This window comes from Corapipo altera, unplaced genomic scaffold (assembly GCF_003945725.1).
Source record: "Corapipo altera isolate COAL_440 unplaced genomic scaffold, ASM394572v1 0, whole genome shotgun sequence".
Classification (NCBI taxonomy): Eukaryota; Metazoa; Chordata; class Aves; order Passeriformes; family Pipridae; genus Corapipo; species Corapipo altera.
The window spans coordinates 47,126,410-47,139,708 of record NW_020884872.1 but is presented as its reverse complement, the minus strand read 5'-3'; the positions used below and the strand labels follow the sequence as shown (position 1 = coordinate 47,139,708).

At 37.9% G+C, this 13,299-nt stretch overlaps 1 long non-coding RNA gene across 1 annotated transcript; it reads left to right on the top strand.

Moving 5' to 3' along the window:
• The first annotated feature begins 5,526 nt into the window (after window positions 1–5,526).
• Window positions 5,527–8,837, top strand: LOC113949186. Its single transcript, XR_003528378.1, has 3 exons — window positions 5,527–5,784; window positions 8,036–8,219; window positions 8,565–8,837. It is a non-coding gene; the product is annotated as an uncharacterized LOC113949186 (long non-coding RNA).
• Window positions 8,838–13,299: the final 4,462 nt, after the last annotated feature.

Sequence of the window (13,299 nt, the reverse complement as noted above, 5' to 3'; positions counted from 1 at the left end):
TCTCTCAGCAACCTGTTCCAGTGCCTCACCTCCTTCACAAAAAAGAACTTCTTCCGAACATCTAATCTAAATCTACTCTCTTTCAGTTTAAAACCATTACCCCTTATCCTATCACTACATGCCCTTGGAGATAATCTCTCTCTATCTTTTTTGTAGGCTCCCTTCAGACACCGGAAGGCCACTAATAGGTCACCCTGATGCCGTCTCATTTCCAGGTCAAACAATCCCAATTCTCTCAACCTTTCCTCATAACAGAGGTTCTCCATCCCTCTAATCATCTTGGTGGCCCTCCTAAGGGGGCCTTCTTGTGCTGGGGACCCCAGAGCTGGATGCAGTGCTCCAGGTGGGGTCTCACCAGAGATGAGTAGAGGGGTAGAATCCCCTCCCTTGCCCTGTTGGCTATTCTGCTTTAGATACAGACCAGGATACAATTGACTTTCTGGGCTGCAAGTGCACACTGCCAGCTCACGTCTAGGCCCTCATCCACCAGCACTCCCAAGTCTTTCTCAGCAGGGCTACTCTCAACCTATTCTTTCCCCAACCTGTATCGATATCAGGGGTAATTATGAGAATCTGGTGCTTGAGGATGACTCAGCCTTGGGGGTAAATCATAATAAGTTTACTCTATTATGTCACTTAGTTGTTATGACAATACACCTAAAGTAGAGTTGGCTCAGATAAGTGAACAAAAGCTTGGCATCAATGGCCCAAAGTCAAGTTGGAAACCCATCAACAGGATGTATACCAGGGTTGATACTGACATCAATGCTGTATAATTTCTTCATTCATGACCTGAATGTTCAGACAGTGTGTGCTCTCAGAAAAATTTACAGGTGATAAAAATTTGGTAGAAGTGGTTGATAAACCAGATGGTTGGTCTGCTGTTCAGAGAAACCTGGATAGGCTGAAGAAACGGGCCAATAATAATGTCAAATAGTTTAGCAAATGGAAATTCAAAGTCCTGTACCTGGAAATCAATAAGGCCATGCATGAGCACATGCTGGGGCTGGACAAATGGTAAGCAACTTTGCAGAGAAAAACCGAGGGTCTTGATGAACAGCAAATTGAACATTAGCCAGCAATGGTCCATTGCAGAAGACATGCCAGCAATTTCCCAGGCTCCACTAGGAAGAAGATTGTCAGGTGGATGTTGGAGTTAATTCTTCCTCCTAACTTAGCACTGGTGAGGCCACCTCTGGGTCCAAGTCTGAGCTTCTCATTAGAAAGGAGACATGAACATATCAGAGTAAGTCTTGCAAAGGATCACAAAGATCATTAAGGACTTCAGGCAGCTGACATGTAAGGAGAGGTTGAGAGACCAGGGACTCTTCAGCCCAAAGAGAATGTTTGGGAAAATCCTGTCAATGTGTCTAAATATCTGATGGTGGGGGGTGGGGTGATAAAGAAGACAACCTTCTCTCAGTAGTATTCAGTGAATGGATAAGACACAAATTTATATACAAGAAATTATGTGTAAGCAGAAGAAAAAGCTTTTTTACTGTAAAAGTGGTCAGACACTGGACCAAGTTTCCCAGGGTGTTTGTGGAGACTCCCTCTTTAGAGATATTGATAACGCAGCATGGACACAAGCCTTAGTAACCTAGTGTAATTCATCCTTCTCTTTTCAGGAATACTGAACTAAAAGAATTCCAGAGCTTCCTTTTGACCTGAACAATTCTATGATGCTGTACTATATAATCATACTGTACTATAAGGAGCACTAATTTACATTGATTTCAGCAGCTTATCTAGCTATGCCTTCATACATTGTTCAAACAGGTTCAGATGAGACTGATGATCTCTAGAGATTTGGCTTTTATTTCCTGGATTTTATAGTGTGCTTTTGTGTAAAAAGCAGCAAAATAAAAATGTATTTTAGCTGCATTATTTAAAAAACTGAGAATATTTATACTCTTTCTTTTTTCAGAAGGGCTCAGTACTTAATGCCAAGTCATACTGTGATTTTGTACTTAGACAAAATTCATGTTGAGCATTCCCAGTTTGGCAAAACACTCAGGAACCTTCACAACAAATGCAATGTATGCCCTAACTAAAAGAGCTGTGACTGTGTTGTCAGTTTGATAAAATAAAGATAAAAACAGTGGTAATACCCAGTGTTTCTAACTGCCTGTTGTGTCTTTGTTGTAGAACTTCTGTACAAACTGCAGTACAGTCTTCCTCTGTCCTATACATTAATTTAAGACTATGTGACTGTGCTGTCACAATGACACAAATGAAATTAAATTGCTGATATGGTCTTTTTTGCCTCAACTAGACAATAGAGAAGTACATATACATATTAATCTTTCTTTTCTACTTCATGTGAAATGAAAAATAAAATTTATTTATTTATTTCACATTTTGTGGTCTGAGAAAACTGACTGCAATTCGCTGTCGGAATAGTATGACAAAACAAACCTTGAACAATTTTTCAGGAAAAGAAACCCCAAAACTTTCATGTTTACTACAGTTATAGGTTTGATAATTCTTATTTTAAAATTCTTTCAGGATAAAGCTAGTATTTACACTCAAAGTGAGAAACTCTGGGGATGGAATTAGTGGTATTATGGGATTTGAAAAAAAATCAAGATTCTTAATGTGAAAATGCATTTAAGTTAAATTTATATCTTGTTTAAATTAAATCCAAAATGTGCTTGGATTGTCCTCTTCCTTCCCCAAAAAATGTGAAACCCCAAAATAATGGAAATTTTTAAATATACAGGTGTTGATACAATTTTTCTGAAATGTCATCTATTCTGTAGATGTGCTCCAACACAGCACAGCTAGAGATGTGTTATGCAGTTGACATTCTTACCAATTTCAGTGCTACCATAAAACCAGAATGTCAACACTGTCTGGTGTATTCCAGCCTCAGGGGTTTCAAAAGGTCTTAGATAGTAGTTTGTTTATCCAAGAATCTATAATTTTTTTTTTTTTTTTTTTGAGCTAACCACTCAGATTAACTTTAAGGAATTTGCACCTCTAGAAATGATTCATCTTGTGCTAAAATGTGCTTCTACAATTAATCATGCATTTGTGTTATGTTCCTGAGTATGAACCTCAACTGTGAGGAGTCTAATACAACCAGTTCAAGAAGATACTATGCTGGAGATGTTTAAAACTACATGAGAAAAAGCCCCAGGTTTCTTGGTAGGGACTAAAAGCTCTGGAAGCACTGAATCACCAGCCATTGGGTGATCCCAAAGTATTATTTTTTTAGTGTCAATGGCAGTTCAAAATTTGTAAAAAGTAAAGGCTCTTGAATCAGTGCTAAAACTGAACTGCTTAGAAGAAATAGAATTTTACCCCAGAAGGTAGAAACATGGTTATACCTCACATTTTAGAAACAAGCTTTAATGTTTCCACAATTGCTACTTTATGTGAAACATATCTGAAAATATCTGATTATACAGAGACATTTTGTCATCTGTTCTTTGCATTTATTATTATTTGCTTGGCAAATAATTTAAGCTATCAAACTATGCTGTGAAATACATATGGCAAATTCTAAAGTTGAAATAGTTTTAACAGAAATATAACATGTACATGAGCTTCAGTAAACAAAACAAGGATAAGCACACACATACACAATATATGTAAGGACTAACCAAAAGAGATACTATCAAAAAAAAAAAAGAAACATAGCAAGAAGAAAGGCATACCAGAAGGTCCAGTTATGCTACTGGTGCTTGCAGAACTTGACAGAAGATGCAAATGCTACAAAACTGAAGGACATTAGCTGTGTGACAGAACTTTAGAACATCATTCATAGTAAATAGGGTGATAGAACTGAATTCTGGAAAAAGGAAGATATATCACTCTACTAAAAGGTAGATCTGGCTTATGAAATGTCAAGGGTTTATTGAAATTTGTTGTCCATGAGTTGAGAAAAAACAAAGGATTTACATGTCCTAAGTATCATGGAGTAGCAGAAACAAAAATAAAAGGTAACCATGAAGAAAGCATAGAAATAAGTGCTCTGCCATTTAAGATGACAAAGAGGATCCTGGTCCTTCGCTGGTTACACCAAGAGGTATTCCACAGCCCTCTGATGATGTCTTTTTATCCCAAACACAAGTAACACCTCTGGGTGGATGGCAAAACTCTAGGTCTTCAACTGTTTAGGTAAAATCAGCAATATCAACAGCTTACAGGCAAACTAGGCGTAAAGGTATCACGTGATGGCAAAATAATATGTCAGCAGATATGCAGGCTGCTGTACTCCTTACTAGTTTCAGTTAGCAGGTTGATTTAAATTTAATTCCCTGAAGAGCTCATTACCATACTCTAGTTTGGAGTGTTTAAATTGTCATTATGTAATTGCATAATAAGGAAAACACACATGTTTTATCAAATTATAGTAAATACAGGAATTTCAGAATTCCCTAAAAACTGTCCTATCCATAAGTCCATTTGAAGCACAATACAGGAAAAACAAACAAACAAAACAACCACCCTCCCTTCAAAAACCTGAGTGACCTAATGCATATCACGCTTAACACTTCAAAGATAAGCTATTCAGGTTTCTTTTTCCCCACTTCATACACTTCATACACCAGACATGTCTCAACTTATAATAAGTTTTGTCAACTATTTATAGTCAGCTAGAAATTATTCAAAGTGTGCTCATTAAATGTTTACCCATCATCTCTGTTAAATATGCTTCCTTCTGCCCATATTAATAGAAGTATTTGACTTCCTCTCACCATTTTGTGAAATGCAAGGTAATTTGCAATGAGAATAAAAATACTGAAATCATGACAGGAACTCAGATAACATTATATTTCTTTTAAAAATGCAATTAGTATTTTTCCATGATGTTGATAAGTTTTTATTAATCATAGAATCATAAAATTGTCAAGGTTGGAAAAGACATTGAAAATCATCAAGCCCCAGCCCCAGCACTGCCAAATCCACCACTAGACAATGGCCCTAAGCACCAGAGCTACATGTCATTTAAACACCTGCAGGAATGGTGACTCAGCCATTCCTAACTCCCTAGGAAGCCTGTTCCAATGCTTGGCAAGCCTTTTGGGGAACTAATTTTTCCTAATATCCCATCTAAATCTCCCCTGACACAAGTTAAGGCCTCTTATTTCCTCTCAACATGTAACTTCTTATCTGGAAGAAGAAACTTACACCCATCTCACCATAACCTTCTTGCAAGTAGTTGTAGAGAGCCATAAGGTCTCCCTGGGAAGCCTCCTATTCTCCAGGCTAAACAACCCCAGCTTCCTCAGTCACTCCTTATAAGACTTGGGCTCCAGACCAGCCACTGTTCCTAAGACTTGTACTCCAGACCCTTCACCAGCTCCACTGCCCTTCTTTAGACATACTCCAGCAGCACAATGTCTTGCCTGTGGTGAGGGACCCAAAACTGATCACAGTTCCTTACTTCCCCAAGATTAGAAAACTCTATGTTTTCATGATTACTATGCCCAAGATGGCGTTCAGCCATCACATCACCCACAAGTCCTGTTCACTGGTGCTCCTTAAGTGCTTCTTTTATAAATGGGGGGGCTTGGCAGCCATTGCTGCTGGCTCTGCCCAGATCCTGTCAGCTGCTGTTGCACGAACTGGGGGCTACCAGTGGCTCTTTTCTCACCCTTAGGTTCCTCTAGTTCAGGGACCCCCTATCCACCACTCCAGAGTGTTCCTCTGCAGATTGTACTGGAACTGGAGCTGTTTGCCTTGGCGACTGAGTAACTAATGTTACAGAGGAAGATTAATTGTGCTTTTATACTTAGGGTAGCAGATGGTACTCAAATGTAGGAAATCTGGCAGGTATGTGAAGTAACATTTAGACATTCTTAGGGGTTTTTGTTTGTTTGTTTGTTTGCTTGCTTTTCATCAAACAGAAATCTGCTAATATGGAGTGTGGTAGTTTGATTTTTAGGCCTTCCTTGGGAACCGAGGTCAAAACCAAGGAAGTATTCCATTCTATCCCTTTACGTGAACAGAGGTATAAATAAGATGGAGAGAGAGATCTCTTCCCCTCTTCTCTCCGACGAACTTGGGAGACAGTAAGTTCCTGCAATTGATCTCGCTTATCTGGGAGTTGAGGTCTGCTCAGTTTGTTGCTTGCCACGCGGGAGGTGGACGGTGCTGGTCATGTCTGGCGATCTTGCTTTTTTTAAAAGAAGTGGTGAGATTTCATTTTTCTAGTTCTTTATTTTGCCAGTTCCCAGGTTTTGATTGTGCATATCTGTTTTGGTTTTGTTCCTTTTTGTCCCTTTTCCCTTTTCCCTTCCCCTTCCCCTTTTTTTAGGGAGTTGTTTGGGGTTCTCATGTTAATATGTACATAGTATTTTAACTGTATATAACTGTGATATATGTGAAAATATATATATATATTGATATAATTCTGTTGGTTTCAGTTTCTCTATTTCTATAGGTTATTTTTCCTTTGCCTAAAGAGGGAAAAGGCTTTCACTGGGTCTTGGAGACTTGATGGGAAGCCAGCTCCCAACTTGGCCATAGAGCTAGACCACACCTAACAGAGAAATTCTACCAAAAAAAAATCAGCAACTGAACAATTGTATATGTAGTAGGAGTAAAATATCCCTTCCTTTCAGTAGATTTCTGTAACATTTTCCCTTTCACATATAGTCACCCTTAAAAACCCTACCTGGATGTATTCAAAAACATGTTGATATTAAGCACTGTTTGAAACAGAATAGAAGAAATAGAATTGCATTTATGGAAAAACCTGAAATAAAATCTGCCATTTTTCTTTCTTTGTTCTTCCTGGATGAGGCTCTGCTTTTTGATGAGATCTGAGTACATAGACTCTCAGGGTCTTCCTGTACTGCAACAAAGTCCCTCTCCAGGAAATTTCTTTTTTTTTTTTTTCCTTCTTGACTCTTTTTCTCCTTGTCTTTATTTGTGTGATACCACACTGTCTTATAATCATTTGGCTACAGAAAAATGGCAATTCCTTTTTCCTGCAATGTAACTTCACTTAATTCAGAAAGTACTATCCAAGAATAAGGTAAACAGGTGGTTGCCTTTTTTGCTGCTTTGCCATATGCTTTGGACGGAACACAGCATAAAAAGGACACACAGTAAACAGCAAAGAAATTAAACAGTTACATTACCCACCTCAGTTAGGAAATTCTTATCAGACTATGTGTAGGAATATGAATTAAATCTTTCATTAAAATAGCTGCAACTACATCCTCCCCTCAAAGCCTTTAACAATCTTCCTTGTAGAATCTATGGTAAAAACAAAACCATTAAAAAAAATCAAATAGAAACCCCCCACCAAACCAAAAGTAATAGAAATAAGAGAAGTGTGACTGATAAATCCGAATATTTAAACCACTTAAATATTTATACTTTCTTTGGAGAATTTTAATGGCGTGAAACCTGATCATACCATTAATTAGCTTATTGTGGTGTAAACCTGCCCATCATTCCCACAAAAGAAAAGTTTTAAGGTTAAAAAATCTACAGATGGTAAGGTGAATTCTGTCTGTCTGTAGACAGAATATTAAACACTCTAATTCTATTTTTCCTATTATTTTTATGATATTTGATGCATTTTTACTCTATGTGGAACTAGGTACAAGACACAATGTGTTGTAGTCTCTTGCTTTAGAATATTGTATTCTTTTTAACAGGCATAGAACTTTTTGAAATGTTTCCTGCTATTCAATTAGTGCAGGTGCAAAGAAAGATGTTCCATGAGAATTTTCGCTGGATCTCCCAGTTGATGCAGTTGGTGAATCAATTCAGAAGTTAAAGAATTTATAAAAATAAAGTAGGAAGAAGAATGATTTTTTTTTGTCTCTTTAGATTAAAACCTGGGCATGTGTATGAATTTAGGCACCTTGATAAAATATGTACATAGTGATGAACTTCCCAAAAACTTGCTTAACTCTTTCTAAACCTGAAAGACTCCAAACAATACATAGTTTCAGTCTATTCAGGAAAAAACTTCAGGTTACCTCTTGTGGACTTCAGGAAGGAGCCAGATGAAAAATCCATGTTTCCTCATGTAAAGAATTAATCAGTAGCTCAATATGTGTTACAGATGAGTATGAAATTCTGGTCTAATTCCCCACTCCATCTGGTTAAGTAGAAACTTGTGTCTTGAGCTAACCAGAAAACAAAATGATCAAAACATTGGCTTGACATTGTGTGGACCGACACTTTCACAATTAAGATGTAGATGGAAAGGATTTCTCCCTTCTCTGGAGAATTCTATTTATTAAGGGGTAAGCTGGGAAAAGACCCTCTCCCATGTGTTGAATCTAAAAAAAAAAAAAAAGAAAAAAAAGGAAATTTTTAATTTTGGATGTAAACTCATGGAATTTACCTGGATGTTTTTGTGAGTAAATATGCAAAACTGAATTCTTGAATTTTCCAGGGGAAACCGGATAATTCATAGCTGTCCCTGGCATGGGTTGTTGTGAATTTTGAAAACACTTGTATTAAACAGAAATGAATCTTTCATTTAAAAGAGACAGGAGACAAAACCTCCAGAAATTACAAAACTGAGAACATTTGTTTGTGCACACGGTCCAGTTTTGATTATGTAAACCAGTGACTTGATGTTCCAGAAAGAAAGTGTTACAAAAAATAAAGAATTCTGAAGCGAAGAAGTGGCTGTGGAAAGAAGAAGGGGGTCCAGAAAGGATAAAGGGAAGATTCTAGCTGGAGGAAAGTTCTTTAAACTGGGAGAAGATCCTGGAGATGGGAGAGAAGCATGAGGATAAATGCCTGACCTTGGTTAGTGATGCCCCAAACTATCAGGAGTTGCATAGAAAGAACCAACACAGCTTTATGCCTGATCCTCCCAGAGCAGCAAAGATGTTCCTGCAGGGAAGGGAAGTCAGCATGTAGTGAACTACTGTATTATCTCTGGTTTTTTTCAGCCTAAATGAGTGAACTACTGTATTATCTCTATGTTTTTTTTCAACCTAAATGATTCTATGAACTTAATGTTGTGGGAAAGGGAGGGAGATAACCAAGCAGAAAAAAAAGCTCTAACCTCTTTTGTTTGTTTTCTATAAAGAATTTGCTTGACTGAATAAAGATTTGTTAGCTCAGGGACTCATCTCATCTCATCCCTTCTGCTACCCATATTGGTCTCCAATTTTATTTTATGTTCTTTCTGTTCTCATAAATACTTTTGCAAATACACACGAGTATACAATGTTAAACCCAAAGGGGCTAAGACCTGTATTAGTGTACCCACAATCTTCATAATGCTTTCTCTGAATGTGTTAGAAGAATTTTGTCCATCCTCTTCAAATCACACTGGCAACAGTTGTTGGTTTTGAGAAGGATTGGTAAAAGACTAAATATTTGTTCTTTTTCTGACTTCATACCAAGTAGCTGAGAAGTTATTCACTTCTCCTTGCTGTTTAAGGAGAAGACTGAAGTTCCTGAGCAGGAATGGGTTGTCACTCCTGACTTTAAATTACCCATTCCCATCTCTTTCCCAGAATACCACAAGTGGGATGACAGTAACTCACATGTACTAAACGCACACGTAATCTCAAAACTGGTTAGTCTACTGTGATTTAGAACTGAACCAATTTCAACCAATTGAAATGCCTCATGCCTGACTTGCTGCTTGCCATTTAGGGACTAGAAATTATTTTTGTTCCTTTTACCATAGTAGGTGATATAGGAAAGTGACTTGCCTCAAGAGAAATTATTACCCTAATTGTAGCAATCTGATTAAATAAATTCTATCAGGAACTTTCTCCCTTATCCACCATCACTTGTCTTCATAGAAAAATCCATGAAGCATAATCTAAGCATAAAGTGTCCGGAGAATTTCTTTTTATTATTTCTTTATGGTTGCTGAAGACTGTCTTGCAATCAGTCAAATGTTTATATGAGGATAGAACAAGTAATACGCACACCAAACACAGAACTTCACTGTACATCTGACATAATAACAGGGTAGAAGCAGAATTAATCTCCTCATCTTAATTGTGATGGTCATTAAAATTACACAAAATATTCCTTGCCTGTACCCTCCCTCTCCCCCACTCCCCAAATGTTTTCTAGGGTTAAAACAAGTTGTTGCTATCACTATTATTATTATTGAGGCTGTATTATGACCCATAGACTAAAGAGAGTAGTAGTAGTAATCTAGCTATCTCATAACTCCAGCAGTGTAATTCCAGAATGTTTTGAAAGTCTGGTCTTTTCTTGACACTTCTCAGAGCATTGCTGAGGAGAAATGCTCATTTACTAATGTGACTGAAAAGCACTGTCACTCCAAATCACCACAGCCATTTAATGAAAATGGGCTTTTCAGCAATATAATAGATGCTGCCAAAGCAGTGATCAGAAAGAGAAGAAAGAGAATGAACTTAGTAACACCAGTTGTTAAAAACATCAACTGTGTTTTGCTGAGATGTCTGACTCAAGATGGTATCTGCCCTGCCGAATAATTTCCTTCATCAGCTTCAGCTACCTGAAAATGTCTTCACTTTTTTTCACAGGCTACATACTGGCTAATAAGGTGAAAGGTTTCATTCCTGTCATGTTAAAATGAGTCATTTATACAGAAGTATTTTTAAAGGTGCTGCTACTGCAATTGTTGTTCAGATGATGCCCAAGGAACAGTATTTAACTCTTTTTAAAATTTTTCCTGTTGAAACTAGTGCTTGGTCTTCCAAGTTCACTAATTACTATGATGTTTACCTTTACATTTATATAATAAATAACTTACTCCAATTTTAAGCTTCTTTTCTTCTACAGTCTTTTACTATAAGGTCCAATATTTCAAAATTGGTTTTCATCTTGATCGAGAATGAAAATCTGAAATATACATTTATTTGATGATGCAGAGGATAATGAAAACAAACCAAACCTTACAGATTTATCGGGTAGTACTGTTAATATTCTTTTCATTTTTGAGGCAACACTCAGTTGTCCTCTTATAGGTATCAAATACTAAATAAGTGGTACCTTGCATGTCTCCAGGTGCTGACAGAGGATATAAGTTCCCCACAGATCCTAATTTGTAACTGCCAACCCACATTTTGCTTATCCTAGGGTATTGTAGATGGCCTTGAGTGCCTGTGAGAATGAAATAGATCAAGTTGCTATATGTAGATGAGTTAAATTCTGACATACTAACATATGAAGGATAGGTATGTTTTGGCATGCATTCTGTTCAGCTCCATGCTAATTTCATGTCCTACCACAGAATTGATTTGAGACAGACCACTGTCAACTCTTGCAATAAGACCAGGATATTATGATTCAGGTACCACTGAAAACGTACCAAAAGTCTTTGAAAGTTTGAATATACTATATATTGAAAAACTGACCAATACACCAGAAGTTTTAACCTTCATGTGAAATCCCGCAGAAGCAATCCCATTTCATAGTCTCTTTGCATAGTAGCTGTTGGATACCTTTATGCAATATTATCTTTATTCGAGCAAATCAGAATTGTGAAAAAAGTACATTTGTTTTAGGGAGACAATTTTATCTCTCACAGCATACTAAAAATTTTGCTCTTGGATTTCATTCCCTGAAGATGTAGACCCTTATTCTGAAAATTCTTTATTAACTTATGTTTTACCTTTCAGCATATGTCTTCACTGTCTAAGCAGAAACATGTCCTCAAAATTCTACAGACAATTATATATGCAACTGTTGTATAGTCAATGCTGCATACAAAGTGTACACGTCAGAAATTTTAAAATGTAGGAATGTTTCTTGGTTTACAAATGAAAACTCTAGAGATAACCTTGAACAATATGAAATCTGACACTGTATAAACATCTCTTTATTCTTCAGTAAGCATTTGGACAATTCTTTCAGGCATACGGTTTGATTCTTGTGATGTACTGTGTAGGACCAGGAGATGGACTCAATGATCCTTGTGGGTTTCTTCCAACTCAGTATATTCTATGATTCTGTGATGTATTTCTTAATAACTTATTATTTTAAATATAGACCATGAAATTACAATTGCTATTTTACATCATCACTATAGAAGAAAAAAATAGCTTTGCCTTATAAAAATGGGGGGTGTGTTTGTCTACTTTCTGTTTTTAATATTGGTATTTGTTATTTGTTGAATTCAAGAATAAATTAAAACAGCTTCAGATGTCCCTCACTGAATTTTTTTTAAGTAATATTTTCTCCCAGACAAAACTATATTATATAATATAATACATGAATTCTATTTTTCTGTTTCCTTTTACTATCCTGTGATAGAGTGATGGAGCAGCTTTCTTTAACTTAGAAGTAAAAAGGTCACTGAGTAAAATAAAAATACTAAAGGAAAAACATTTCCAGAAAATGAGCAATTTTACGGGATGTCCTAGTATCATGATTTGAAAAGACTTTTCCCCCTGGGGCTGCAAGATGGCTAGTTCCAGGGGTGGTGTTTTTGGAGGTGAGCCAATCAGAGCTTGGTGCACCCCTGTGGAAATTACATATTCACAAAACTGGAAAAGAAGGCTTGTTGGTATAGCTGGAATTAGAGGGAAGCCATGAGGTAGAGAAAGGGACCAGGAGTTTTCCCCTGGGCCTGTCCTGGCCGGGGAGCCAGACATGACATAGCAGTCAAATTGAGCCCCCCCCCGAGACTGATGGTCGAGGGGAAACCCCGAAATCTGGAGAGGCCCCTGGACTGCAGTATTTGTTCCCCCTCCGTCACTGAGAGGCGGCAGAGTGGGGTTTGAGTGGCCACCAGGGACTGGAGCCAGGTTCCTGGTGGCAGGCACGGCGCTGAAGCGGAACCAGTGCGGACCGAGGGGTGACCCAGAGCAGATTGGGGCAATAACCATGACCCTGGAGAGGAGACAGCAACACACAACCCCGGAGTAGCCTGGGACAGTCTAGGGCACACAGCTGTGATGACGAAGTGACGGCAGCACGCAAACTGTGGAGCGAAGTGGACCTGAAATGACCCAGACAGTACCAGCGTCCAGCTGAGACAGAGCAGACGGAGAGAGGTCTACTTCAGTATTCTTGGGGTAGGGACTTGAGCCAAAAATTTCTAGAACCCTTTTGACATGGGGAGGGTGGAATCCTGCTTAGGGGACCCCTGAAATTCCTCATGGAAAGAACCTCCATGAAACAGGGGACGAAGACTTTAAGCTTTAATCCCTTTAATCTGTGGTGTAGATGTGGTGAGACAGATGCTCCGCCAAAGTCCATGGTAAGAACCTCGGTAATTGTGGTCGAGGGGTGAGAAGTGGGGGTAGACCCCCTTGTATTCCAAAGAAGAGAGAAAGAAGAGAAGAATTTTCCAACTACTAAGAATTAGATCTGTGGTCTTGAGAGTAAAGGACTACTTCTCCTCCTGGACTT